Below are 27,241 nucleotides of genomic sequence, written 5' to 3'. Positions count from 1 at the left end.
CAAATTATGTGATTGATTAGGGCTTAATCCCCAAAATATACAAATAGCTCATACAAATCAACAACAAACAAACAAACAAAACCAACACAATTGAAAAATGGGCAAAAGATCTTAATAGACACTTCTCCAAAGAAGACAGTAGGCACATGAAAAGATGCCTGACATCACTAATTATTAATATTAATATAATGTTAGTCACTCAGTCATGTGCAGCTCTTTGCAATTCCAAGGACTGTGTAGCCTGCTAGGCTTCTCTGTCCATGGGATTCTCCAGGCAAGAAAACTGGAATGGGATGCCATCTTCTTCTCCAGGGGATCTTCCTGACCCAGATATCGAACTGGGGTCTCCTGCATTACGGTGGATTCTTTTCCATCTGAGCCACCAGAGAAGCCCCAATTATTAATATTAGAGATATTAAAATGAAAAATGGCTATCATTAAAATGTCTACAAATAACAAATGCTGGAGAAGGTGTGGAGAAAAGGGAACCCTCCCACACTGTTGGTGGGACTGTAAGTTGGTGCAGCCACTATGGAAAATAGTATAGAACTTCCTCAGTAAACTAAAAAAATATAACTACCATATAAGCCAGCAATCACACTCATGTGCATATATTCATGTGCAAAACTATAACTGAAAATGGTACATGCAAATTGATACATGATGCATGGTAGCACTATTCACAATCATGAAAATATGGAAGCAACCTAAATGTCCATCAACAGATAAATGGATAAAGATGTGGTACATAAATAAAATGGAATACTACTCAGCTGTTAAAAATAATGAAACAATGCCATTTGCAGCAACATGGATGCAACTAGAGATTATATTAAGTGAAGTAAGTCAGAAAGAGAAACACAAATACTGTATGCTATGGTATGATATATAAATACTATATACTATCACTTATATATGGAATCTAAAATGTGGCACAAATGAACCTATCTACAAAACAGATTCTGTATTCAGTGAAAAATAGACTTACTGGAGGTAAGATTTGTGGTTGCCAAGTAGGAGAAAGGAAGGAAAAGGAAAGACTGAGAATTTAGGTGTTGGTAAATGCAAACTATTACATTTAGAATGGATAAACAAAAAGGTATTACTATGTAGAACAGGGAACTACTCCAATCTCTTAGAATAAACTATAATGGAAAAGAATGTTTAAAAAAGAATGTATATACATGTGTACCTGAGTCCTTGTGTTGGATAGTAGAGATGGATACATTATAAATCAACCAGATTTCAATTAAAAAAAGATTAGGCTTAGTGTAAGATAAAATACATTAAGAATTTACCTTTATGTAAATTAAGGTAATGCTTACCTTATATTGTTTACCTTAAGGTAAACTAAGGTAAATAAGAGAAAAAGAATCAGTAAAAAAATAAATTTTGTGCCAGTGAAAACATTAAATTATAAATTACCATGTCAAGGGTATTGGCTTTACTAGACAAGCATGTATATACATATAAAAAACTCATACTCTTGCTTTGAAATAAAGAAAATGATGTACGCTGAGATATTTCTCCTGATTGTCATACCAAAAGTAAAGGTGGCAAGAAGAGCAGGGGCCAAGAAATAAGCATAAATATAAGTTAAATGATGGCCTGTTTGCTTATCCATTGAGTCTTTTTGACTTCTTCATAAACTCAATCCCTCAGACTCCTAAACTATTTTTCATTCAGTGAAAGGTGGTATTTTATACAAATATTTGATAAAAACTCTGTCTATAATAAAGTTGGAAATCATCTACCCAGCCATGAAGAAAATCTCACCATTAAGAAAAGGTGTCTTTATTTAAGTCTCAAATAAACACTTTCTTTCGCTCCTCTCATCATGAAATGGAGAGTGTGACAAAAATTTTAAACACACAGAGGTACATACGTAAAAACATTTTTCAAATAAATAACAAGGTTTGCTTTGGAAGCTACATTGCCATGATACTTATTTTTGTTGACTCATTAGCAGAGAGCTTATATTAAGAACTTTTATAGTTCTTGAAAATGAACTTACAGGACACTGGGATCACATTCCAAAAATTAATATGGAGTAATACAGAATCAAATGGACTGGTGGGATCCAACTTGGTGAAGTGGGACAACATAATTACACTTCTAATATAATCAACAGCTATGACATGCAAGTATATGGGATCTATATTTGAGTTAAATAGAATGAAGTTATTACTCTCTTATTTCCATGCCTCTTGAAAATGCTGCAATACATCTGGCCAGTATGATGTCAAGATGGTACAGAAATATGAGAAAGAGAAAGATTAATTCAAATACATAAGCTTTTAAACCCTGTAAATCAGTTCAGAAATATTCAAATCAAAATTCCAAAAGGCAAATGGTAAAATTCACACATGACTTTTGCTACTAAATTGTGTGTATGTTGAGGGATGATGGTGTCAGTAGAAATTAGAAGATAGCAGGTCAGCAAGTACCAGCTGTGCAATAAATACCTGTTAAGTTACACTGAATAAAAATCTTCCCTATATACATGAACTTTCTATTATGAAGAATGCTATTATGAACATAAATATTAGTGGAATGATGTGCACTTGAATTTCAGAAATGAAAGAATGTCTGAGATAAAGGTAAATGACTCAAAATTAAATATAATAATTTTAAGTTATTCAAAGTTTATGTATAAGAGTCCAAAGATTTAAACTACTATATACATAAGCCTACATTGATTTAGGAGTTAATCTTCACTATATTATTGAATTTTCTTCAGAAATGTAACTAATAAGAATTTTAATTTATCTTAGATTAAAAAATGCAAATTTTCAAGTGAGGAATTTTTTTTAATGCTCTTACATAAAAAAAGTATAAGATTGGCTAAGAAGTTTGTTCAGGTCTTTTTGTTATATCTTATGGAAAAATCTGAATGAACTTTTTGGCCAACCCAATGTAAATATTTTTTACAAATAAATAAAACACTGTTATTTATATTTTAATGGTATGATATGTTTTAAACATAATTTTTATTTATTCATTAATAACATGTTCATTATAAATTATGATACCATATTACATTTCGATGTGCATTTAGGCCACACAGTAGTGGTCAGACCCTAAAATCATTCAAACCATCTGAGTTTAGGAAAACAGAGCATTGTCTTGGGTTCTCAATACTTTTACATATATATAATTTCCAGATAGTAATAAAATACATAAAACCAACTCTCTATTAAATAAAACAATCAAATTTTGGTGTATCCAGTAACTGCAACAGAGCACAGCATAAAGAAAACAAGAAGGCTATGGAGTTAGATCTTAATTCAAACCCAGATCTTTCAGAATTAATTATATGACTTCACTGACAAAAGGTTTCCACACCTCTAAAAATAGTGTGATAGAAATCAAAGCTCATACATACCGTTTCCCTACTATATGGCAGATACTAATGTTAAAAAAATCACTTATATTAATATTAATACTTAACCCTGATGACTGGCTTCCTCATTAGCTCAGAAAGTAAAGAATCTGCCTGCAATGCAGGAGGCACAGGAGAAGTGGGTTTTATCCCTGGGTCAGGAAGATCCCCTGGAGTAAAACAGCAGCCCTCACCAGTATTCTTGCCTGGAGAACCCCATGGAGAGAGGAGCCCGGTGGGCTACAGTCCACAGGGTCGCAAAGAGTCAGACATGGACTGAGTGACTAAACCACCACCACCAATCCTTTAGTGTTGGTCTCTCAGTCCTGTCCGACTCTTTGGGACCCCTGTATTTGCAATCCAATGGACTGTAGCCTGGCAGGCTTCTGTCCATGGAATTCTCCAGGCAAGACTGGAGTGAGTTACCATTCCCTTCTCCAGAGAATCTTTCCAACCAGGAATTGAACCTGAGTTTCTTGTGTTGCAGGCCTAATCTTTACTATCTATGCCACCAAGGAAGCCCTTTGAACAGGTATTATATCATGCCTACTTTACAGAGAAATACATAGACACAAAGACCCTCAGAGAGGATTGTGGGACAAAAGTTTGAATTTTGGAGTGCTACCTTTACATGTTTTAGACTAGGTTTGTGAAGAATATAAACATATACAAACACATCTAATGCCCGGCATGTGCTATACATTCAAAAATTGGCAAATCTCATAGGATACAGGAAATAAGTAAGCAAGGAAGGAAGGGAAGAAGACGGGAAGGAAGGGGGCAGGGGAGACAGTTGACAGTGAAATAAGAATAAAACAATAAAGCTTCATATAACTTAAATTCCATGTAAGCTAAACCTCATGATATAACTTTGATGGCAATTTTATGTAGGAAGATTACTTTCCATACAACAGTTTTTATACTGTCTTATTTCAATCATTCCCTATATAGTGGATTGTGTGTTATTATTCATAGTTTACTGCTGTATCACTATAAGATAATTTTATGTCCTTTCCCTTTATATGTGACTTGCAATGACATTTGCTTGCCCCATTAGTTAGACTAACCATAGGATCTGCTCTGAAATATATAATATAAAAAGTTGAAATCTCTAACCTTTTTACCCTCTTTAATTTCACTTCCCCTGTGGAAGCCATTAATAATAATTTGGTGATTCCTGTTTCTTCATCCTTTCATTCATAATCAAAATCAGTATCTCGCTAACTTTAAATCTCATTCTATACTACATTAACTTATGTATATATGTATGTATGTATGTATGTATATATTTATCTATCATCTACCTACCTACTTGCCTGTCTGAGTTTTTTTTTAAATTAAGTGAAAAGATACACTGAACCCAGTTCTATAACTTACTATGCTCATTCTCCAAGCCAGGCTTCAACAATACATGAACTGTGAACTTCCAGATGTTCAAGTTCCAGAATCACTGCAGATGGTGATTGCAGCCATGAAATTAAAAGACGCTTACTCCTTGGAAGAAAAGTTATGACCAACCTATACAGCATATTAAAAAGCACAGACATTACTTTGCCAAAAAGTCTGTCTCGTCAAGGCTATGGTTTTTCCAGTAGTCATGTACGGATGTGAGAGTTGGAATATAAAGAAAGCCGAGTGCCAAAGAATCGATGCTTTTGAACCATGGTGTTGGAGAAGACACTTGAGAGTCCCTTGGAGTTCAAGAAGATCCAATCAGTCCATCCTAAAGGAAATCAGTCCTGAATGTTCATTGGAAGGACTGATGTTGAAGCTGAAACTCCACTACTTCGGCCACCAGATGCAAAAAACTGACTCATTTGAAAAGACCCTGATCCTGGGAAAGATTGAAGGCTGGAGGAGAAGGGGATGGCAGAGGATGAGATGGTTGGATGGCATCACCGACTCAATGGACATGAGTTTGAGTAAACTCCGGGAGCTGGTGATTGACAGGGAGGCCTGGCATGCTACAGTCATGAGGTCACAAAGAGTCAGACATGACTGAGCAACCGAACGGAACTGATGCTCATTTGCCAATGCATTGAGGATCTCTTTTCACAAGAATATGTGTAGAAAATAACTCATTTTTAAAAATTACAACATAAAATTACCTCTGGTGGATATTGAAATATTGATAGACATTTGATTTCTATATATTACTCATACAGATAACAGAGAATAAGAGGATATGCATATACCCATGAAGTACATTTTCTCTTGAGATGTTTATTACATCTTACTTTTGGTATCATTTATTTCCTACTTTTATCAACTGATTCAGCATCTGAAAAGTCACTATGTCTTCAAAATCTTGGCAAATAGTTTATAGTAAGCAGATTTGCTATTTGAAAAAGAAATCTTCAGTTCAGTTCAGTTCAGTTCAGTCACTCAGTCAAGTCCGACTCTTTGCAACCCCATGAATAACAGCACACCAGGCCTCCCTGTCCATCGCCAACTCCCAGAGTTCACAGAAACTCATGTCCATTGAGTCGGTGATACCATTCAGCCATCTCATTCTGTGTCCTTCCCTTCTCCTCCAGCCCCCAATCCCTCTCAGCATCAGAGTCTTTTCCAATGAGTCAACTCTTTGCATGAGGTGGCCAAAGTATTGGAGTTTCAGCTTCAGCATCAGTTCTTCCAATAAACACCCAAGACTGATCTCCTTTAGGATGGAATGGTTGGATTTCCTTGCAGGCCAAGGGACTCTCAAGAGTCTTCTCCAACACCACAGTTACAAAGCATCAATTCTTCAGTGCTCAGTCTTCTTCACAGTCCAACTCTCACATACATACATGACCATTGGAAAAACCATAGTCTTTACTAGAAGGACATTTGTTGGAAAAGTAATATCTCTGCTTTTCAATATGCTATCTAGGTTGGTCATAAGTTTCCTTCCAAGGAGTGAGTGTCTTTTAATTTCATGGCAGCAATCACCATCTGCAGTGATTTTGGAGCCCCCCCAAAATAAAGTCTGACACTGTTTCCACTGTTTCCCCATCTATTTCCCATCATGATGGGATCAGATGCCATGATCTTATTTTTCTGAATATTGAGCTTTAAGCCAACTTTTCACTCTCGTCTTTCACTTTCATCAAGAGGCATTATAGTTCCTCTTCACTTTCTGCCATAAGGGTGGTGTCATCTGCATACCTGAGGTGATTGATATTTCTCCTGGCAATCTTGATTCCAGCTTGTGCTTCTTCCAGCCCAACGTTTCTCATGATGTACTCTGCATATAAGTTAAATAAGCAGGGTGACAGTATACAGCCTTGATGTACTCCTTTTCCTATTTGGAACCAGTCTGTTGTTCCATGTCCAGTTCTAACTGTTACTTCCTGGCCTGCATATAGGTTTCTCAAGAGGCAGGACAGGTGGTCTGGTATTTCCATCTCTTTCAGCATTTTCCACAGTTTATTGTGATCCACACAGTCAAAGGCTTTGGCATAGTCAATAAAGCAGAAATAGATGTTTTTCTGGAACTCTCTTGCTTTTTCAATGATCCAGCGGATGTTGGCAATTTGATCTCTGGTTCCTCTGCCTTTTCTAAAACCAGCTTGAACATCTGGAAGTTCATGGTTCAGGTACTGCTGAAGCCTGGCTTGGAGAATATTGAACATTACTCTAGTAGCGTGTGAGATGAGTGCAATTATGTGGTAGTTTGAGCATTCTTTGGCATTGCCTTTCTTCGGGATTGGAATGAAAACTGACCTTTTCCAGTCCTGTGGCCACTGCTGAGTTTTCCAAATTGGCTGGCATATTGAGTGCAGCACTCTCATAGCATCATCTTTAAGAATTTGAAATAGCTCAACTGTAATTCCATCATCTCCAATAGCTTTGTTCATAATGATGCTTTCTAAGGCCCACTTGACTTCACATTTCCAGGATGTCTGGCTCTAGGTCAGTGATTACACCATCGTGATTGTCTGGGTCATGAACATCTTTTTTGTACAGTTCTTCTGTGTATTCTTGCCACCTCTTCTTAATATCTTCTGCTTCTGTTAGGTCCATACCATTTCTGTCCTTTATTGAACCCATCTTTGCATGAAATGTTCCCTTGGTATCTCTAATTTTCTAGAAGAGGTCTCTAGTCTTTCCCATTCTGTTGTTTTCCTCTATGTCTTTGCATTGATCACTGAAGGCGGCTTTCTTATCTCTTCTTGCTATTCTTTGGAATTCTACATTCAGATGCTTAAATCTTTCCTTTTCTCCTTTGCTTTTTGCTTCTCTTCTTTTCACAGCTATATGTAAGTCCTCCTCAGACAGCCATTTGCTTTTTTGCAGTTCTTTTCCATGGGGATGGTCTTGATCCCTGTCTCCTGTACAATGTCACGAACCTCCATCCATAGTTCATCAGGCACTCTGTCTATCAGATCTAGTCTCTTAGAAATCTTACTACTGACTAAATTAGTAAATTTGAAATGTCCTTTCTTACAGTTAAATAATGAGCTTTGCTCTTTTATAAAGCTTCCTTTTCCATTACAATATCAGTATATTCACTTCTTTGCACATTTTACTCTTTTTGCTGAGATTACCTTTCATTAAAATAAGACTTATTAGTGACCTCTGTAACCTATTCTATCAATAAAATCTCTTCACTATTCTTCTTTTTTGGTCTTTATTTAAGTTCTGAATGTATTTTTTGATGAAGGCTCATTTACATTTTCCAGGAAGCATTAAGTGGTTTAAGATTTTGTGGGGAATTTCTTCAGTGAACATATCAAAACACATTAACTTCTATTCACCTAACCTCTACTGATTTAGATAATCACCTAATAATCATACTATTTTGCCAATATCTTTTCTTCTTTCCTGATTTTTCATTTGCATTATTTCTTTCATTTCTGTTAGTTCTCCTTTGTTTATAAAACAAATAAATACAATATAAATATTTTCCTAATATAATCTATAAAATGCATTCTTACATCCTGACTTTAGGTATATTTTATGATAGAATATGACTGGAAATCAGATTCTTGAATTTCAAAAAAATTAGCATTTAATAGACGGTCTAAAACTGGTCAAATATTTTGTTTTTCTGAGAGAATTACTAAAGATTTAAAGAAATCTTCATTTCAGTTCAGTTCAGTCGCTCAGTCGTGTCTGACTCTTTGCGACCCCATGAATCGCAGCACGCCAGGCCTCCCTGTCCATCACCAACTCCCAGAGTTCACTCAGACTCACATCCATTGAGTCAGTGATGCCATACAGCCATCTCATCCTCTGTCGTCTCCTTCTCCTCCTGCCCCCAATCCCTCCCAGCATCAGAGTGTTTTCCAATGAGTCAACTCTTCGCATGAGGTGGCCAAAGTACTGGAGTTTCAGCTTTAGCATCATTCCTTCCAAAGAAATCCTACAGGGCTGATCTCCTTCAGAATGGACTGGTTGGATCTCCTTGCAGTCCAAGGGACTCTCAAGAGTCTTCTCCAACACCACAGTTCAAAAGCATCAATTCTTCGGTGCTCAGCCTTCCTCACAGTTCAACTCTCACATCCATACATGACCACAGGAAAAACCATAGCCTTGACTTAGACTGACCTTTGTTGGCAAAGTAATGAAATGTTAGAGTAGTACATTTAGGAGAATTATCTGATTTTGTTCTTTCCCTATTTCTGCCTTAGTTATTACAGATTAAAAGTCTTATTGAATCAACACATGTGGAGAAACTACGTGGAATTAGCTTTGGCTTTTTTTTTTTTTTCTTCATTCTATTCTTAAACTTTTCCCACATGGAGGAAATGAGGTTTGGTCAGATGTAAACAAATTTTGTCTCACATTTTACTAGTGCGTGGGAATTTGACCTAGGGGTTTTGTTTCTCTTTACAAAACTCACTTAGCCTTTGTTCTGCTTCAATTTCTATTCCAAGGACAAACTTGCCTGTTACTCCAGGTATTTCTGGACTTCCTACTATGATGAAAAGGACATCTTTTCTGGGTGTTAGTTCTAGAAGATCTTGTAGATCTTCATAGAACCATTCAATATCAGCTTCTTCAGCATTACTGGCTGGTACACTGACTTCTATTACTGTACTGAATGGTTTACCTTGGAAATGAACAGAGAGAATTCTGTCATTTTTGAGATTGCACCCAAGTACTGCATTTCAGACTCTTTTGTTGACTATGAGGACTACTCCATTCCTTCTAGGGGATTCTTGCCCACAGTAGTAGATATAATGGTAATCTGAATTAAATTTGCCTATTCCAGTCCATTTTAGTTCATTGATTCCTGAAAAGTCGACGTTCACTCTTGCCATCTCCTGTTTGACCACTTCTAATTTACCCTGATCATAGACCTAACATTCTAGGTTCCTACGCAGTATTGCTCTTTATAGCATTGGACTTTACTTCCAACACCAGTCACACCTACAACTAGGTGCTGTTTTCACTTTGCATCTGTCTCTTCAGTCTTTTTGGAGTTATTTCTCCACTTTTCTCCAGTTGCATATTGGGTTCCTACTGACCTGGGGAGTTCATCCTTCAGTGTCCTATCTTTTTGCCTTTTCATACTATTCATGGGGTTCTCAAGGCAAGAATACTGAAGTGGTTTGTCATTTCCTTCTCCAGTAGACCATGTTTTGTCAGAACTCTCCATCATCATCCATCCATCTTGGGTTGCCCTACATGACATGGCTCATAGTTTCATTGAGTTAGACAAGGTTGTGGTCCATATGATCAGTTGGATTAGATTTCTGTGATTATGGTTTTAATTCTTTCTGCCCTCAGAAGGATAAGAATAAGAGGTTTATGGAAACTTCCTGATGGGGGAGACTGACTGTGGGGGAAAAGGTCTTGTTCTGATGGGAGCACCAGATGGTCAATAATGAAATCAGATTGATTATATTCTTTGCAGCCTAAGATAGAGAAGCTCTATCCAGTCAGCAAAAACAAGTCCAGGAGCTGACTGGCTCAGATCATGAACTCCTTATTGCCAAATTAAGACTTAAATCAAAGAAAGTAGGGAAAACCACTAGGCCATTCAGGTATGACCTAAAGCAAATTCCTTACTATTATACAGTGGAAGTGAAAACCCTTATGATTATACAGTGGAAGTGAAAATAGATTCAAGGGATTAGATCTGATAGACAGACTGCCTGAAGAACTATGGACGGAGGTTCGTGACATTGTACAGGAGACAGGGATCAAGACCAGCCTCAAGAAAAAGAAATGAAAAAAACCAAAATGGTTTCCTGAGGATGCTTTACAAATAGCTGAGAAAAGAAGAGAAGCTAAAGGTAAAGGAGAAAAGGAAAGATACACACATTTGAAGGCAGAGTTCCAAAGAATAGCAAAGAGAGATGAGAAACCCTCTTCGGTGATCAATGCAAAGAAATAGGGAAAACAATAGAGTGGGAAAGACTAGAGATCTCTTCAAGAAAATTAGACATACCAAGGGAACATTTCATGCAGAGGGGCACAATAAAGGGCAAAAATGTTATGGATCTAACAAAAGCAAAAGATATTAAGAAGTGCCAAGAATACACAGAAGAACTATAAAAAAAAGATCTTCATGACCCAGATAATCATGATGGTGTGATCCCTCACCTAGAGCCAGACGTCCTGGAATGCAAACTCAAGAGAGTCTTAGGAAGCATCAATACAAACAAAGTGGCTGGAGGTGATGGAATTCAGCTGAGCTATTTCAAATCCTAAAAGACGATGCTGTGAAAGTGCTGCACTCAATATTCCAGCAAATTTGGAAAACTCAGCAGGGGCCTCAGGAATAGAAATTGTCAGTTTTGGATAGCAGCCATTCTGACTGGCGTGAAATGGTACCTCATAGTGGTTTTTATTTGCATTTCTCTGATAATGAGTGATGTTGAGCATCTTTTCATGTGTTTGTTAGCCATCTGTATGTCTTCTTTGGAGAAATGTCTATTTAGTTCTTTGGCCCATTTTTTTTTTTTTTTTTTTTTTTTTGCTGGAGAGGGTGTGGAGAAAAGGGAACTCTCTTACACTGTTGGTGGGAATGCAAACTAGTACAGCCACTATGGAGAACAGTGTGGAGATTCCTTAAAAAACTGGAAATAGAACTGCCTTATGATCCAGCAATCCCACTGCTGGGCATACACACTGAGGAAACCAGAAGGGAAAGAGACACGTGTACCCCAATGTTCATCGCAGCACTGTTTATAATAGCCAGGACATGGAAGCAACCTAGATGTCCATCAGCAGATGAATGGATAAGAAAGCAGTGGTACATATACACAATGGAGTATTACTCAGCCATTAAAAAGAATACATTTGAATCATTCTAATGAGATGGATGAAACTGGAACCTGTTATACAGAGTGAAGTAAGCCAGAAAGAAAAACACCAATACAGTATACTAATGCATATATATGGAATTTAGAAAGATGGTAACAATAACCCTGTGTATGAGACAGCAAAAGAGACACTGATGTATAGATCAGTCTTATGGACTCTGTGGGAGAGGGAGAGGGTGGGGAGATTTGGGAGAATGGCATTGAAACATGTATAATATCATGTATGAAACGAGTCACCAGTCCAGGTGCGATGCACGATACTGAATGCTTGGGGCTGGTGCACTGGGACGACCCAGAGGGAGGGTACGGGGAGGGAGGAGGGAGGAGGGTTCAGGATGGGGAATACAGGTATACCTGTGGTGGATTCATTGATATTTGGCAAAACTAATACAATATTGTAAAGTTTAAAAATAAAATAAAATTAAAAAAAAAAAAAGAAATGGTCAGTTTTCATTCCAGTCCCTAAGAAGGGAAATGTCAAAGATTGTTCAAACTACCACACACTTGCACTCATTTCACACCTAGAAAAATAATGCTCAAAATTTTCCAAGCCAGGCTTCAATAGTATGTGAATGGTGAACTTCCAGATGCTCAAGATGGATTTAGAAAAGGCATAGGAATCAGAGATGAAATTGCCAACATCCATTGGATCATAGTAAAAGAGAGAATTCCAGAAAAAAAAAATCTATTTCTGCTTTATTAATTATGCAAAAGCCTTTGACTGTGTTCATCATAACAAACTTTGGAAAATTCTTCAAAGGATGGGAATACCAGACCTGCCTGCTAAGAAATCTGTATGCAGTTCAAGAAACAACAGTTAGAACTGGACATGGAACAAAAGACTGGTTCCAAATTGGGAAACGGGTACATCAAGGCTGTATACTGACACTCTGCTTATTTAATTTATATGCAAAGTACATCATGAGAAATCCTGGGCTAAATAAAGCACAAGATGGAATCAAGATTGCCAGGAGAGATATGAATAACCTCAGATACTATGCTTATGACAGAAAGTGAAGAGGAACTAAAGAGTCTCTTGATGAAAGTGAAAAAGGAAAGTGAAAAATCTGGCTTGAAACTCAACATTCAGAAAACTAAAATCATGGCATCTGGTCCCATCACTTCATGGCAAATAAATGGGGAAACAATATAAACAGTGACAGACTTTATTTTCTTGAGCTCCAAAGTCACTGTAGATGGTGACTGCAGCCGTGAAATGAATAGACACTTGACAACATATTAAAAAGCAGAGACATTGCTTTGCTAACAAAGGTTCATCAAATCAAAGCTATGTTTTCTTCAGTATTCATGTACAAATGTGAGAATTGTAGCATAAAGAAAGCTGAGCGCCGAAGAATTGATGCTTTTGAACTGTCGTGTTGAAGACTCTTGAGAGTCCCTTGGACTGCAAGGAGATCAGACCAATCATTACTAAAGGAAATCAGTTCTGAATGTTCATTGAAAGGACTGATTTTGAAGCTGAAGCTCCAATACTTTGGCCACCTGATGCAAAGAACTGACTCATTGGGAAAGACCCTGATGCTGGGAAAGGTTGAAGGCAAGAGGAGAAGGGGGACAACAGAGGATGAGATGATTGAATAGCATCACCAACTCAATGGGCATGATTTTGAGCAAGCTCCAGGAACTGGTGATGGATAGGGAAGCCTGGCATGCTACAGTGCATGGGGTAGCAAAGAGTTGGACACAATTGAGCGACAGATCTGAGTTTGTTTCTATGTTTATTTTTGATCTACATTTGCTAGAGGAGATGAAAAATTACTTGATTATTCTTAATTTTCTTGACATTTTAAATGCATACATGTGAGCTGCCGGTCTTTCTCTTTTAAGATGGTGAAGTACAATCAACCTTGGGGTCAGAGTCTTCTATGTGTTATCACATCTCTATCTGTAGTTGTTTATTTGCAAAAGTCATATCTGACAATTTTGTGATCCAGTGGACTATAACATACCAGGCTTCCCTGTGGGATTTCCCAGGGAAGTATACTGAAATGGGTTGTCAATTCCTTCTCTAGAGGATCTTCCCGATCCAGAGACCTAAGCCACATTTCCTGCATCTCTTGCATTGGCAGGCAGATTTTTTACCACTGTGTCACTGGAAAAGCCCACTTCTCTAAGCCTCCCTATAAAGCAATCAGCTGGCACCTGCACAGTAGGATCACAGTTGTTATTCAGTCACTAACTAACTCATGTCTGACTCTTTCCAACTTCATGGACTGCAGCATGCAAGGACACCAGCATGTCCCATGGACCCCAGCATGTCCAATGAGTTGGTGCTGCCATCCAACCATCTCATCCTCTGTAACCTCCTTCTTCTTCTAACCTCAGTATTTGCCAGCACCAAGGTCTTTTTCAGTGTGTTGACTCTTCACAACAGGTGGGCAAAGTATTGGAGCTTCAGCTTCAGCATCAGTCCTACCAATGAATATTCAGGACTGATTTCCTTTAGGGTGGACTGGTTGCATCTCCTCACAGTCCAAAGAACTCTCAAGAGTCTTCTCTAGCACCATGATTTGAAAGCATCGATTCTTCAGCACTCAGCCTTCTTTATGATTTTGCTGTCACAACCATGCATGACTACTGGAAAAACAATAGTTTTAATTATACAAATCTTTGTCACCAAAGAGATTTTCTGCTTTTTGATATGCTGTCTAGGTTTGTCCAAGCATTTCTTGCAAGGAGCAAACATCTCAATTTCATGGCTGCAATCACTGTTCACAGTGAATTTGGAGACCAAGAAAATAAAATATGTTACCTTTTTCACTTTTTCCCTGTCTATTTCCATGAAGTGATGGGACCTAATGCCATGATCTTAGTTTTTTAAATGTTGAGTTTTAAACCAGCTTTTTCACTCTCCTTTTTCACTTCCACCAAGAGGCTTTTTTGTTCCTCTTCACTTTCTGCCATGAGAGTAGTATCATCTGCATATGTGAGGTTATTGATATTTCTTCCAGCAATCTTGAGTCCAGTTTGTGATTCATCCAGCCTGTCATTTTGCATGATGTACTCTGCATACAGATTAAAGAAGCAGGGTGACAATAGACTGCATTGATGTACTACTTTCCCAATTTTGAACCAGTCCATTGCTCCATGTCTGGTTCTAACTGTTGCTTCTTGATCTGCATACCGGTTTCTTAAGAGTCAGGGTGGTCTGGTATTCCCATCTCTTTAAAATTTTACAGTTTGTTGTGATCCACACAACAATTTAGCATAGTCAATGAAGCAGAAGTAGATGTTTTTCTGGAATTCCCTTGCTTTCTCTATGGTCCAACAAATGTTGGTGATTTGATTTCTGGATCCTCTGTCTTTTCTAAATCCGCTTGTACATCTGGAAGTTCTCAATTCACATACTGCTGAAGCCTAGCTTGAAAGATTTTGAGCATTACCTTGCTAGTGTGTGAAATGAGTGCAAATGTATGGTAGTTTGAAGGTTCTTTGGCATTGCCTTTCTTTGGGATTAGGAATGAAAACTGACCTTTTCCATTCCTGTGGCCACTGCTGAGTTTTCCAAATTTGGTGGCATATTGAGTACAGCACTTTAACAGCATCATCTTTTAGGATTTGAAATAGCTCAACTGGAATTCCTCACCTCCTCACCTCCTCCCCTCAGCACTTTGTTCATATTGATGCTTCCTATGCCCTGCTTGACTTCACATTCTAGAGTAAGATTGGAATCACTGGTTTTCTGCAAGAAGGAGGTGACAGCACACGACCCACTTTGGTTCAATTTTTTTTGTTATTGTGGCTGTGAAGATTGGCCATTAATAACAGTGGAACTTTGGTTCCTTTGGAGAAGTGTGTCTTGGTACCTCAGCTCCTAACATTTTCATTCTGATAGAGATGAAAGTCTCCATGATCCCATTCAGTTTTCATTGTTTTATATGAAGTCACAAACATGGCTAGCTGACCTTATTACCCTGCACATTTGAACACGCTGGGTTAAATTTCAATTGTCCTTAGTAGACATCAGACAAATAATTACTGAAGGCAAGTTACACAGAACAGAATACTGTATAGATGACACCATGAACTACACAGTCCATGGAATTCTCCAGGCCAGAATACTGGAATGGGTAGCCTATCCCTTCTCCAGGGGATCTTCCCAACCCAGGGATCAAACCCAGGTCTCCCATATTCCAGGCAGATTCTTTACCAGCTTAGCCACCCGGGAAGCCTGCTGTATAGTCATATTTAAATAAAGAAAGGTGCATATTTAATAAGGAAATATATTTAACATTTACAAAATTGCATGTATGAGGCAACATAACCTCTCATCAAATCATTTTTCTGTTTGCAGACCTTTTGCTTTCCACACTTTCTAATCTAATTATATCCTTTATGAGTTTTAACTTGGTGATCTCTTGGGTGGATCCCTGATTTCTTGTTTTGGCAGTATCTATTTTGGTATCAAAACGAATAAGTTTAACCCAAATAGTTTGGCAAGTATGCTAAATAGATGTTCTTGAACTTCTCTTATAATCCCATACTACAATTCTCACTTTACATTTCTGCTATTTTCAAGATTTGTGTGTGTGTGTGTGTGTGTGTGTTAGTCGCTCAGTCATTTCTGACTCTTTGCAATCCCATGGATTGTACCCCACCAGACTCCTCCATCCATGGGATTTTCCAGGCAAGACTACTTGAATGGACTGCCATTCCCATCTCTAGGGAATCTTTCCAGCCCAGGGATCGAACCCAGGTCTCCCGCATTGCAGGCAGACTCTACCATCTAAGCCACTAAGGAAGAGTGAGATACTCAATGCAAGAAAAGTAATAGGAGGACATGTCCAACTCTTCGTGACCCCATGGACTGTATAGTCCTTGGGAATCTCCAGGCCGGAATACTGGAGTGGGTAGTCTACCCCTTCTCCAGTGGATCTTCCCAACCCAGGAATCGAAAGGGTCTCCTGCATTGCAGGCAGATTCTTTACCAACTGACCTATGAGGGAAGCCCAATAAAAGGAAAGATTAGGCTTAAGACTCGGAGAAGAGAATGGCACCCCACTCCAATACTCTTGCCTGGAAAATCCCATGAACAGAGGAGCCTGGTGGGCTGCAGTTCATGGGATCTCTAAGAGTCAGACACGACTGAGCGACTTCACTTTCACTTTCACTTTTCACTTTCATGCATGGGAGAAGGAAATGGCAACCCACTCCAGTGTTCTTGCCTGGAGAATCCCAGGGATGGGGGAGCCTGGTGGGCTGCCGTCTATGGGGTCGCACAGAGTCGGACACGACTGAAACAACTTAGCAGCAGCAGTAGCAGCAGGCTTAAGACTTTTGTTTTTCTTTCTTTGCTAACTCTTTTATAAAAACAGCACTTGACATTTTCTGTACACAAGCATATCTTAAAAAGTTATTAATAGCTCTAAAGAATATCCAATTTCAAACTAAATTTAATATAGACTACAAGTAGTAAATCAGTTCAGTTCAGTTCAGTTTAGTCACTCAGTTGTATGACCCCATGGACTGTGGCAAGCCAGGCTTCCCTGTCCATCACCAACTCCCACAGCTTACTCAAACTCATGTCCCTCAAGTAGGTGATGCCATCCAAGGATGTCATCCTGTTATCCCCTTCTCCTCCTGCCTTTAATCTTTCCCAACAATAGTGTCTCTCTAGGGAGTTAGTTCTTTGCAGGTGGCCAAAGCATTGGTGTTTCAGATTCAGCATCAGTACTTCCAATGAATATTCAGGACTGCTTCCTAAAATGTAAACATAAAATTCATTTATGATAAAAGGTTCAGTTTTACCTTTTCATTACAGAGGAGCCTGGTGGGCTACAGTCCATGGGGTTGCACACTTGGACGTGACTAAGTGACCAACCATGCATATTTTTAAAAGAAAATATTTATTTTTAATTGAAGGATACTTTTTTACAACATTATGCTGGTTTCTGCCATATATCAACATGAATCAGCCATAGGTATACATATGTCCCCTCCCTTTTGAACCTCCCTCCTTCCTCCCATGCCATCCCACAACTCTAGGTTGTCACAGAGCACCAGTTTGAAGTTGCTGAGTCATAGAGCAAATTTCCACTGGCTATCTCTTTTACTTATGGTAATGTATGTTTCTATGCTACGGTCTCCATTCATCCCACCCTCTATTTCCCCCACCATGTTCCCAAATCTTTTCTCTTTGTCTGCATCTCCATTGCTGCCCTGTAAATATGTTCATCACTACCATATTTTAGATTCCACATAAACACATTAATATATAATATTTGTTTTTCTCTTTCTGACTTACTTCACTCTATTTTACAGGCTCTAGGTTCATCTACTGGAGAAGGCAATGGCACCCCACTCTTGCTTGGAAAATCCCATGGATGGAAGAACCTGTTAGGCTGCAATCCATGGGGTCGCTAAGAATCGGACACGACTGAGCGACTTCCCTTTCACTTTTCACTTTCATGCATTGGAGAAGGAAATGGCAACCCACTCCAGTGTTCTTGCCTGGAGAATCCCAGGGATGGGGGAGCCTGTTGGGCTGCTGTGCATGGGGTTGCACAGAGTCGGACATGACTGAAGTGACTTAGCATAGCATAGGTTCATCTACCTCATTAGAACTGACTCAAATGCATTCCTTTTATGGCTGAGTAATATTCCATAGTATATACGTACCACAGCTTCTTTATTCATTTATCTGTTGATAGACATCTAGATTGCTTCCATGTCCTAGATGTTTTAAATAGTAAACAAATGTATTTTTTCATTGGTGTAATTTTTAACCTCTTTGTTACTTAGATTCTAAGAAAAATATAGATTGCCAATCTAAATGTACATATTAAATATATAGATACACACACACACACACACACACACACACACACACGTGCTAAGTTGCTTCAGCAAACTGGAAAATTCTAAAAGAGATGGGAATACCAGACACCTGACCTGCCTCTGAAGAAATTTGTATGCAGGTCAAGAAGCAACAGTTAAAACCAGACATGGAACAACAGACTGGTTGCAAATTGGGAAAGGAGTATGTCAAGGCTGAATATTGTCATCTTGCTTATTTAACTTATATGTGGAGTACATCATGTGAAATCCCAGGCTGGATGAAACACAAGCTGGAATCAAGATTGCCAGGAGAAATATCAATAACCTCAAATGCACAGATGACAGTACCTTTATGGAAGAAAGCAAAGAACTAAAGAGCCTCTTGATGGAAATGAAAGAGGAAAGGGGAAAAAGCTAGCTTAAAACTCAACATTCAGAAAACTAAGATCATGGCATCCAGTCCCATCTCTTCATGGCAAATAGATGGGGAAACAGTGGAAACACTGACAGGCTTTACTTTTTGGGGCTCCAAAATTACTGCAGATGATGACTGTAACCATGAAATTAAAAGATGCTTGCTCCTTGGAAGGAAAGCTATGACCAACCTAGACAGCATAGCAAAAAGCAGAGACATTACTTTGCTGACAAAGGTCCCTCAAGTCAAAGATATGGTTTTTCCAGTAGTCATATATGGATGACTATAAAGAAAGCTGAGTGCTGAAGAATTAATGCTTTTGAACTGTGGTGTTGGAGAACATTCTTGAGAGTCTCTTGGACTGCAAGGAATGTTAAAGGAAATCAGTCCTGAATATTCATTGGAAAGACTGATGCTGAAGCTGAAACTCCAATACTTTGGCAACCTGATCCAAAGAAATGACTCATTGGAAAAGACCCTGATGCTTGGAAAGATTGAAGGCGGGGGGAGAATGGGATGACAGAGGATGAGATGGTTGGATGGCATCACCGATTTGATTGACATGAGTTTGAGCAAGCTCTGGGAATTGGTGATGGAAAGGGAAGCCTAGCATACTGCAGTCCATGGGGTTGCCAAGCATCAGACACAACTGAGAGATGGAACTGAACAAGGCACAGGACTGGAAAAGGTTCATTTTTCATTCCAATCCCAAAGAAAGACAATGCCAAAGAAATCTCAAACTACCACACAATTGCACTCATCTCACATGCTACTAAAGTAATGCTCAAAATTCTCCAAGCCAGGCTTCAGCGATACATGAACCATGAACTTCCAGATGTTCAAGCTGGTTTTAGAAAAGGCAGAGGAACCAGAGATCAAATTGCCAACATCCACTGGATCATTGAAAAAGCAAGAGTTCCAGAAAAACATCTATTTCTGCTTTATTGACTATGCCAAAGCCTTTGACTGTGTGGATCACAATAAACTATGTAAAATTCTGAAAGAGATGGGAATACCAGACCACCTGTCCTGCCTCTTGAGAAACCTATATGCAGGTCAGGAAGCAGTAGTTAGAACTGGGCATGGAACAACAGACTGGTTCCAAATAGGAAAAGTACGTCAAGGCTATATATTGTCACCCTGCTTATTTAACTTCTATGCAGAGTACATCATGAGAAATGCTGGACTGGAAGAAGCACAAACTGGAATCAAGATTGCCAGGAGAAATATCAATAACCTCAGATATGCAGATGACACTACTTTTATGGCAGAAAGTGAAGAGGAACTAAAAAGCCTCTTGAAAGTGAAAGTGGAGAGTGAAAAATTTGGCTTAAAGCTCAACATTCAGAAAACAAAGATCATGACATCTGGTCCCATCACTTCATGGGAAATAGATGGGGAAACAGTGGAAACAGTGTTAGACTTTATTTTGGGGGGCTTCAAAAATCACTGCAGATGGTGACTGCAGCCATGAAATTAAAAGATGCTTACTCCTTGGAAGGAAAGTTATGACCAACCTAGATAGCATATTGAAAAGCAGAGACATTACTTTGCCAACAAAGGTCCATCTAGTCAAGGCTATGGTTTTTCCAGTAGTCATGTATGGATGTGAGAGTTGGACTGTGAAGAAGGCAGAGTGCTGAAGAATTGATGCTTTTGAACTGTGGTGTTGGAGAAGACTCTTGAGAGTCCCTTGGACTGCAAGGAGATCCAACCAGTCCATTCTGAAGGAGATCAGCCCTGGGATTTCTTTGGAAGGAATGATGTTGAAGCTGACACTCCAGTACTTTGGCCACCTCATGCAAAGAGTTGACTCATTGGAAAAGACTTTGATGCTGGGAGGGATTGGGGGCAGGAGGAGAAGGGGATAACAGAGGATGAGATGTCTGGATGTCATCACTGATTCGATGGACGTGAGTCTTAGTGAACCCAGGAGTTGGTGATGGACAGGGAAGCCTGGCGTGCTGCGATTCGTGGGTTCGCAAAGAGTCGGACATAACTGAGTGACTGAACTGAACTGATACATATATATATATGTGCATGCTAAGTCTTTTCATTTGTGTCTGACCCTTTGAGGCCTGGTAGACTATAATCCATCAGGCTTATTTGCCCATGTGATTCTCTACGCAACAATACTGGAGTGGGCTGCCGTGTCTTCCACCAAATATATATGTGTGTGTGTGTATATGTATGTATAGGCTCAATATATTCAATATATAGGCTCTCAATATATATAGACATTCAATACAATAAGAAAGAATGAGTTTAAGAATACAACCACAAGCATTTTATGAATTATGCTGGATGCTGAAAAAAGCAGAAAAGTTGAATACCTTAAATGGCTGGGATAATTTCAGAAAATCAGTTTTTAAATTGCCCTAAAATATAGGTGCTGTGCTTATTCACTCAGTCGTTTCTGACTCATTGCAACCCCATGAACTGTAGCCCAAGCTCCTCTGCCCATGGGATTATCCAGGCAAGAACAATGGAGTGGCTTGCCATTTCCTTCTCCAAAAATATAGGTGGATATGACTAAAATTTAAAGTAGATTTCTCTTCTTAATATATTTAGTTCAAAAATATTATTCTAATTTAATTCCATGTGACACAATATTTTTAAAGCTAGATAAAATGATCTTATGATCAATGTTGTTGTTTAGTCACTAAATTGTGTCTGACTTTTGTGACTCCATAGACTGTAGCCTGCCGGGCTCCTTTTTCTATGTGATTTCCCAGGCACAGACTGGAGTGGGTTGCCATTTCCTTCTCCAGGGGATCTTACAGACCCACGAACCAAACCCATGTCTCCTGCACTGGCAGGCAGATTCTTTAGCGTCAAGTCACCTGGGAAAACCCTTATAATCAATGAAATACTTTAAAAACTACTTATAGTTTTAGTTATTTGACTCTTCAATGTTAAAATAGTTTAATCTCTAATCATGAAGTGAAGTGAAGTCTCTCAGTCGTGTCCGACTCTTAGCGAACCCTTGGACTGTTGCCTGCCAGGCTCCTCTGTCCATGGGATTCTCCAGGCAAGAATACTGGAGTGGGTTACCATTTCCTTCTCCAGGGGATTTTCCTGACCCAGGGATCGAACCCAGGTCTCCTGCAATGGAGGCAGACGCTTTAACCTCTGAGCCACAAGGGAAGCCCAATCTCTAATCATATATAAAGTTAAATAAAATTGGAACTTGGCAACCTGGATGTTATACTAAAATCTATGCAACTGCTTTTAAACAATCTTACCTGGAAAGATAAAGATTATTAAAATGATTGGAAGTAAGTAATAATCAAGTTCACATATTATTTTGGCATAACCAAAATAGTCCTTGTATTTTTACTTTATAAGAGTCACCTCTAGGGTCATCTTCATTAATTTTGTTATGCTTGCCAGTCTTCATATTTATTGTCATTATGAGCAATGAAATTCTATAAAGCCACACAGTTGGTTAATTAAGTAATCAAAGTAGGAAAATATTTTAATAAGAACTTCAGTACATAAAGGAACTGTATCCTTTAAAATACAGTAGGTTGCTACAGCCCACAGGCTTAGTTGCCCTGCAGCATGTGGGATCTTAGTTCCCTGACCAGGGATAAAACCAATGTGCCCTCCATTGTCAGGCAGATTCTTAACTACTGGGCCACCAATCGGTTTGACTGAGTTCTATTACTTTAATATAGAATTCATGTAAATTCAGGTAAGAGTTTAGGAAAAAAAAAAAAGAGTTTAGGAAATACATTGCTTCCTTTTCCTGGTTATGTTTCTCTGGATTACTCTTTTTTTTTTTCCTTTCCCTTGAGTAACATCACATAAAACAATTCCAGTTGTAGCTTCTAGTATCACTATGACACTTAATATTTAAAATTCATGTTGATGTATGGCAAAACCAATACAATATTGTAAAGTAAAAAAAAATAAAAGCATTCAAATTTTTAAATATAAAAAAAAAAAATAAAATCCAGTTTTACACCAAACTTGGAGCTGACTAAAAACATTCTTTTTAGAAGTTCACAATATTTGTTAGCCAAACACCTATGAGTTCTTTGAAGGGACACCTTCACATAACTGATACTATCAATTGCATGTAAAATCTGTCATCATTCCTTCGTATGTATCTAATAACTAAAAGTGTGTCAAATTTCTGTCTGTAATTCTCTGAATCCTTTCTTTGACATGTTGTTCAACTATTCTGGTTCTTCCTCACAAGATACAGTATATTCAAATATTACTAGAAGCTTTACAAATCTGTGCCATTTGGGGGAGTATAATCTGTAAATGCTTGTCAGATTATAAGAATTTTGACTTCTTTTTTGTATGGTAGTCTGATATTCCCATCTCTTTAAGAATACCAGACCACCATACAAAAAAAAAAAAAAAGCAGAAATTCTTATAATTTAATGAGCATTTAAGGAGGCACATTATAGGTTCTTAATTTGAACTCTGGCTTCACTTATACTGTTGTGTCACTGTGGGCAAGTTACTCAGTTCCTTTGGATCTCAGCCTTTTTATTTATAAAATTAATATTATAACAGCACCGGTTTAATGTGACTGTTGTGGAGAATAAACATGTAAATAACCAAAAAAATACATAGCACAGTCTCTGAAACATGCTTGAAAGTGAAAGTTGCTCAGTTGTGTCAGACTCTTTGCAACCCCATGGACTATACAGTCCATGGAATTCTCCAGGCCAGAAGAATAGAGTGGGTAGCCTTTCCCTTCTCCAGGGGAATCTTCCCAACCCAGGGATCAAACCCAGGTCTCCCCCATTGCAGGCAGATTCTTTACCAGCTAAACCACAAGGGAAGCCCAAAAAAACTGGAGTGGATAACCTATCCCTTCTCCAGTGGATTTTCCCAACCCAGGATTCCAACCAGGGTCTCCTGCATTGCAGTAGATTCTTTACCAACTGAACTATCAGGGAAGCCCAAAACATGCTTAGATATAAATAAATTTCAGCTATTAATAAAATATATACTTTGTGTTTAAAGATGTTCTGAAAGAATTATTTATAATCAAAATATTAAATAGATACTACTTAACACCTAGGAAATTGTACAGTGGTAAAGAACCCACCTGCCACTGCAGGAGACATAAAAGATGCAGGTCCAATCCCTGGATTGGAACATCCCCTGGAGGAGGGTATGGCAACCCTTTCCAGTAGTCTTTCCTGGAGAACCCCATGGACAGAGGAGCCAGGTGGGATACAATCCAGACAGTCGCTAAGAGTCTGACATGACTGAAGCGACTTAGCACAACAAAGCACAAAGCTCAGCACACAGTAAATTGTAATATAAATGCATTCATTCAAGATCATTTTATGAAGAAAGAAAATTAGAGTAAGAAATCTTCATATAATAACATATTCTTTGAAAAAAATCTATCAAAGAACCTATCCATACAAATACACACATAATTACAATTATATAAAATGAATTTAAATATGATTAATGCTGGGAAATTTTTAAGAAGTGAAAATGGATGTTAGATTACTGAAGCTGGTTTGAGAAGCAACTTTTTAAAAATGACTTTTAATTTCCCAATATTTTAAATGTGCCTTTGGTGTCATAGTATATGAATACTTGCCTCTTCGTTGAACAGGTACCAAGTAACATAGTTTTAGATCAATATCTTTGGTCTAAACTGATAATGGTCAGTTAGTCATTTGTGTTCATGGGTGTTTAATTTAGGGGGTCATCCATAGACTTAATTACAAAGAAGTTAACAGCTTGTCCTGAATATACATGCCCATTGCCACTAACTGAAAACCAAAATCAAATCAAATAAATTAACATACCAAAACATCTTATGTTTTGCAGAAAGATGTTTTTCTGTCAAGCTCTAATATATCCAATCTCTATTCAACTGTATTTTGGATTACCTTTGTATGGATGAATCTTAAAAAATTAAATTAAATTAAATCGAACACCAAAACATGCATAGCTAGAAGATTCTTCAATTTAACATTTTTAAACATTTTAATTACAGGATTAGAGTTTTCCTATTACCTAAATTCCATTTAAAAGTATTTTAATCCTTTAATTCTTCAGGTATTATAGAATAATTTAGAGCCATATTCAGTCAGTCTTAATAAAATCTCTCACTCACAGTATGATTTCTCTATACAAAATGGGAAAAAAAGAAGTGAATGAAGCAGTAATTCTCACTGAGACAAGTCACATGGCATATTCACTTCCCTTCTTTTTAGCTTTGTTTTTCATAGTTTCCTTAGCACATTTATCTTTCCTCCTTTTTAAAAAAATTGAGATAACATTGGCTTATAGCGTTATATAAGGGTCATGTATACAACATTAGATTCTGACGTCTATGTATACCAGAGCGTGCTCACCACCGACACTTTAGTTGCATCCATCACCATACAACTGACTCCCTTTATCCATTTGCCCTCCCCTCACCTCTATTTCCCTTTGATAACCACCAATCTGTTCTCATCTACTAATTTAGGGCTCATTTGTGTGTGTGTTTTTAAATTTATTTATTTTAGTTTCTTTAAGTGTAAGTTTAGATTGTTGATTTGAGATTTTTCTTGTTTTTTGAGATAGAACTGTATTGCTATAAAATTCTGCCTTAGGGATGGTTTGTTGCATCCCATAGACTTCAGTATGTTGTATTTTCATTTTCATTGCCTTCAGGTATTTTTTACTGTTCTTTGACTTTTTTTGTTGTTGTTGAGCCAACAGTTGTTCAGTAGTATATTGTTTAGATTTACAAATTAAAAAATTTTTTTTCCAGCTCTCTTCTTGTAGTTGATTTCTAGTTTCATACCGTTGTGATCAGAAAAGATGTTAGAAATGATTTCAGTCTTAAAGTTATGGAGACTTGTTTGTATACTATTTGCCAACAAAAGTTCTATCATTGAGGATGTTCCATGTGTACTAGAGAAGACTGTTTCTTCTGTTGTTTTTGGATCAAATATTCGGTATATATCTCAAGGTCCTCTGGTATATTGCTTCATTTAAGGCCAGTATTTTCTTGTTGGCTTTCTGTCTGCTGCTGCTAAGTCACTTCAGTCGTGTCCGACTCTGTGCGACCCCATAGATGGCAGCCCACCAAGCTGCCCCATCCCTGAGATTCTCCAGGCAAGAGCACTGGAGTGGGTTGGCATTTCCTTCTTCAATGCATGAAAGTAAAAGTGAAAGTGAAGTCGCTCGGTCGTGCCCGACTCTTAGCGACCCCATGGACTGGAGCCCACCAGGCTTCTCCATCCATGGGATTTTCCAGGCAAGAGTACTGGAGTGGGGTGCCATTGCCTTCTCTGAGGAATCTTCCTGACTCAGGGATTGAACTTGGTTCTTCTGCATTGCAGGCAGATTCTTTACCATCTGAGTCACCAAGGAAGCCCCTCCTATTAAATGTCTCATAAATAGTCCTTTTTTGATGATAGCTTCATTTGCCTACACAAATTTCATCTTTTTCTTCCTCCTCTTCTATGTTTAAGGTGTCACACATGATCCCATTTCATATTTTGAGCTACTTACCAAATTTAAGCTCAATTCAGTTCAGTTGCTCAGTCGTGTATGACTCTTTGTGACCCCATGGACTGCAGCACAGCAGGCTTCCCTGTCCATCACCAACTCTCGGAACTTGCTCAAACTCATGCACATTGGGTTGGTGATATCATCCAATCATACCATCCTTTGTCATCCCATTCTCTTCCTGCCTTCAATCTTTCCCAGAAGTAAGGTCTTTTCCAGTGAGTCAGTTTTTTGCATCAGGTGGCCAAAGTATTGGACTTCAGCTTCAGCATCAGTCCTTCCAATGAATATTCAGGACTGATTTCCTTTAGGATTGACTGGTTTGATCTTCTAGCAGTCCAGGGGACTCTCAAGAGTCTTCTCCAACACCACAGTTCAAAAGCATCAGTTCTTTGGCCCTCAGCTTTCTTTATGGTACAACTCTCACATCCATATATGACTAGTGGAAAAACGATCATTTGACTAGATGGACCGTTGTTGGCAAAGTGATGTCTCTGCTTTTTAATAAGCTGTCTAGTTTGGTAATAGCTTTTCTTCTAAGGAGCAAGCATCTTTTAATTTCATGGCTACAGTCATCATCTGTAGGATTTTGGAGCCCATAAAAATAAAGTCTGTCAGTGTTTCCATTGTTTTCCCATCTATTTGCCATAAAGTAATGGGACCAGATGCCATGATCTTAGTTTTTGAATGTTGAGTTTTAAGCCAGCTTTTTCCCTTTCCTCTTTCATTTTCATCAAAAGGCTGTTTAGTTCTTCTTCACTTTCTGCCATAAATGTGGTGTCATCTGTGTATCAGAGGTTATTGATGTTTCTCCCAGAAATCTTAATTCCAGCTTGTGCTTAATCCAGCACAGTGTTTCACATTATGTACTCTGCATATAAGTTAAATTAGCAA

This window comes from Bos taurus, chromosome 6, assembly GCF_002263795.3.
Source record: "Bos taurus isolate L1 Dominette 01449 registration number 42190680 breed Hereford chromosome 6, ARS-UCD2.0, whole genome shotgun sequence".
Classification (NCBI taxonomy): domain Eukaryota; kingdom Metazoa; phylum Chordata; class Mammalia; order Artiodactyla; family Bovidae; genus Bos; species Bos taurus.
The sequence above is the reverse complement of the archived record's forward strand: the minus strand, read 5'-3'. Positions refer to the sequence as shown.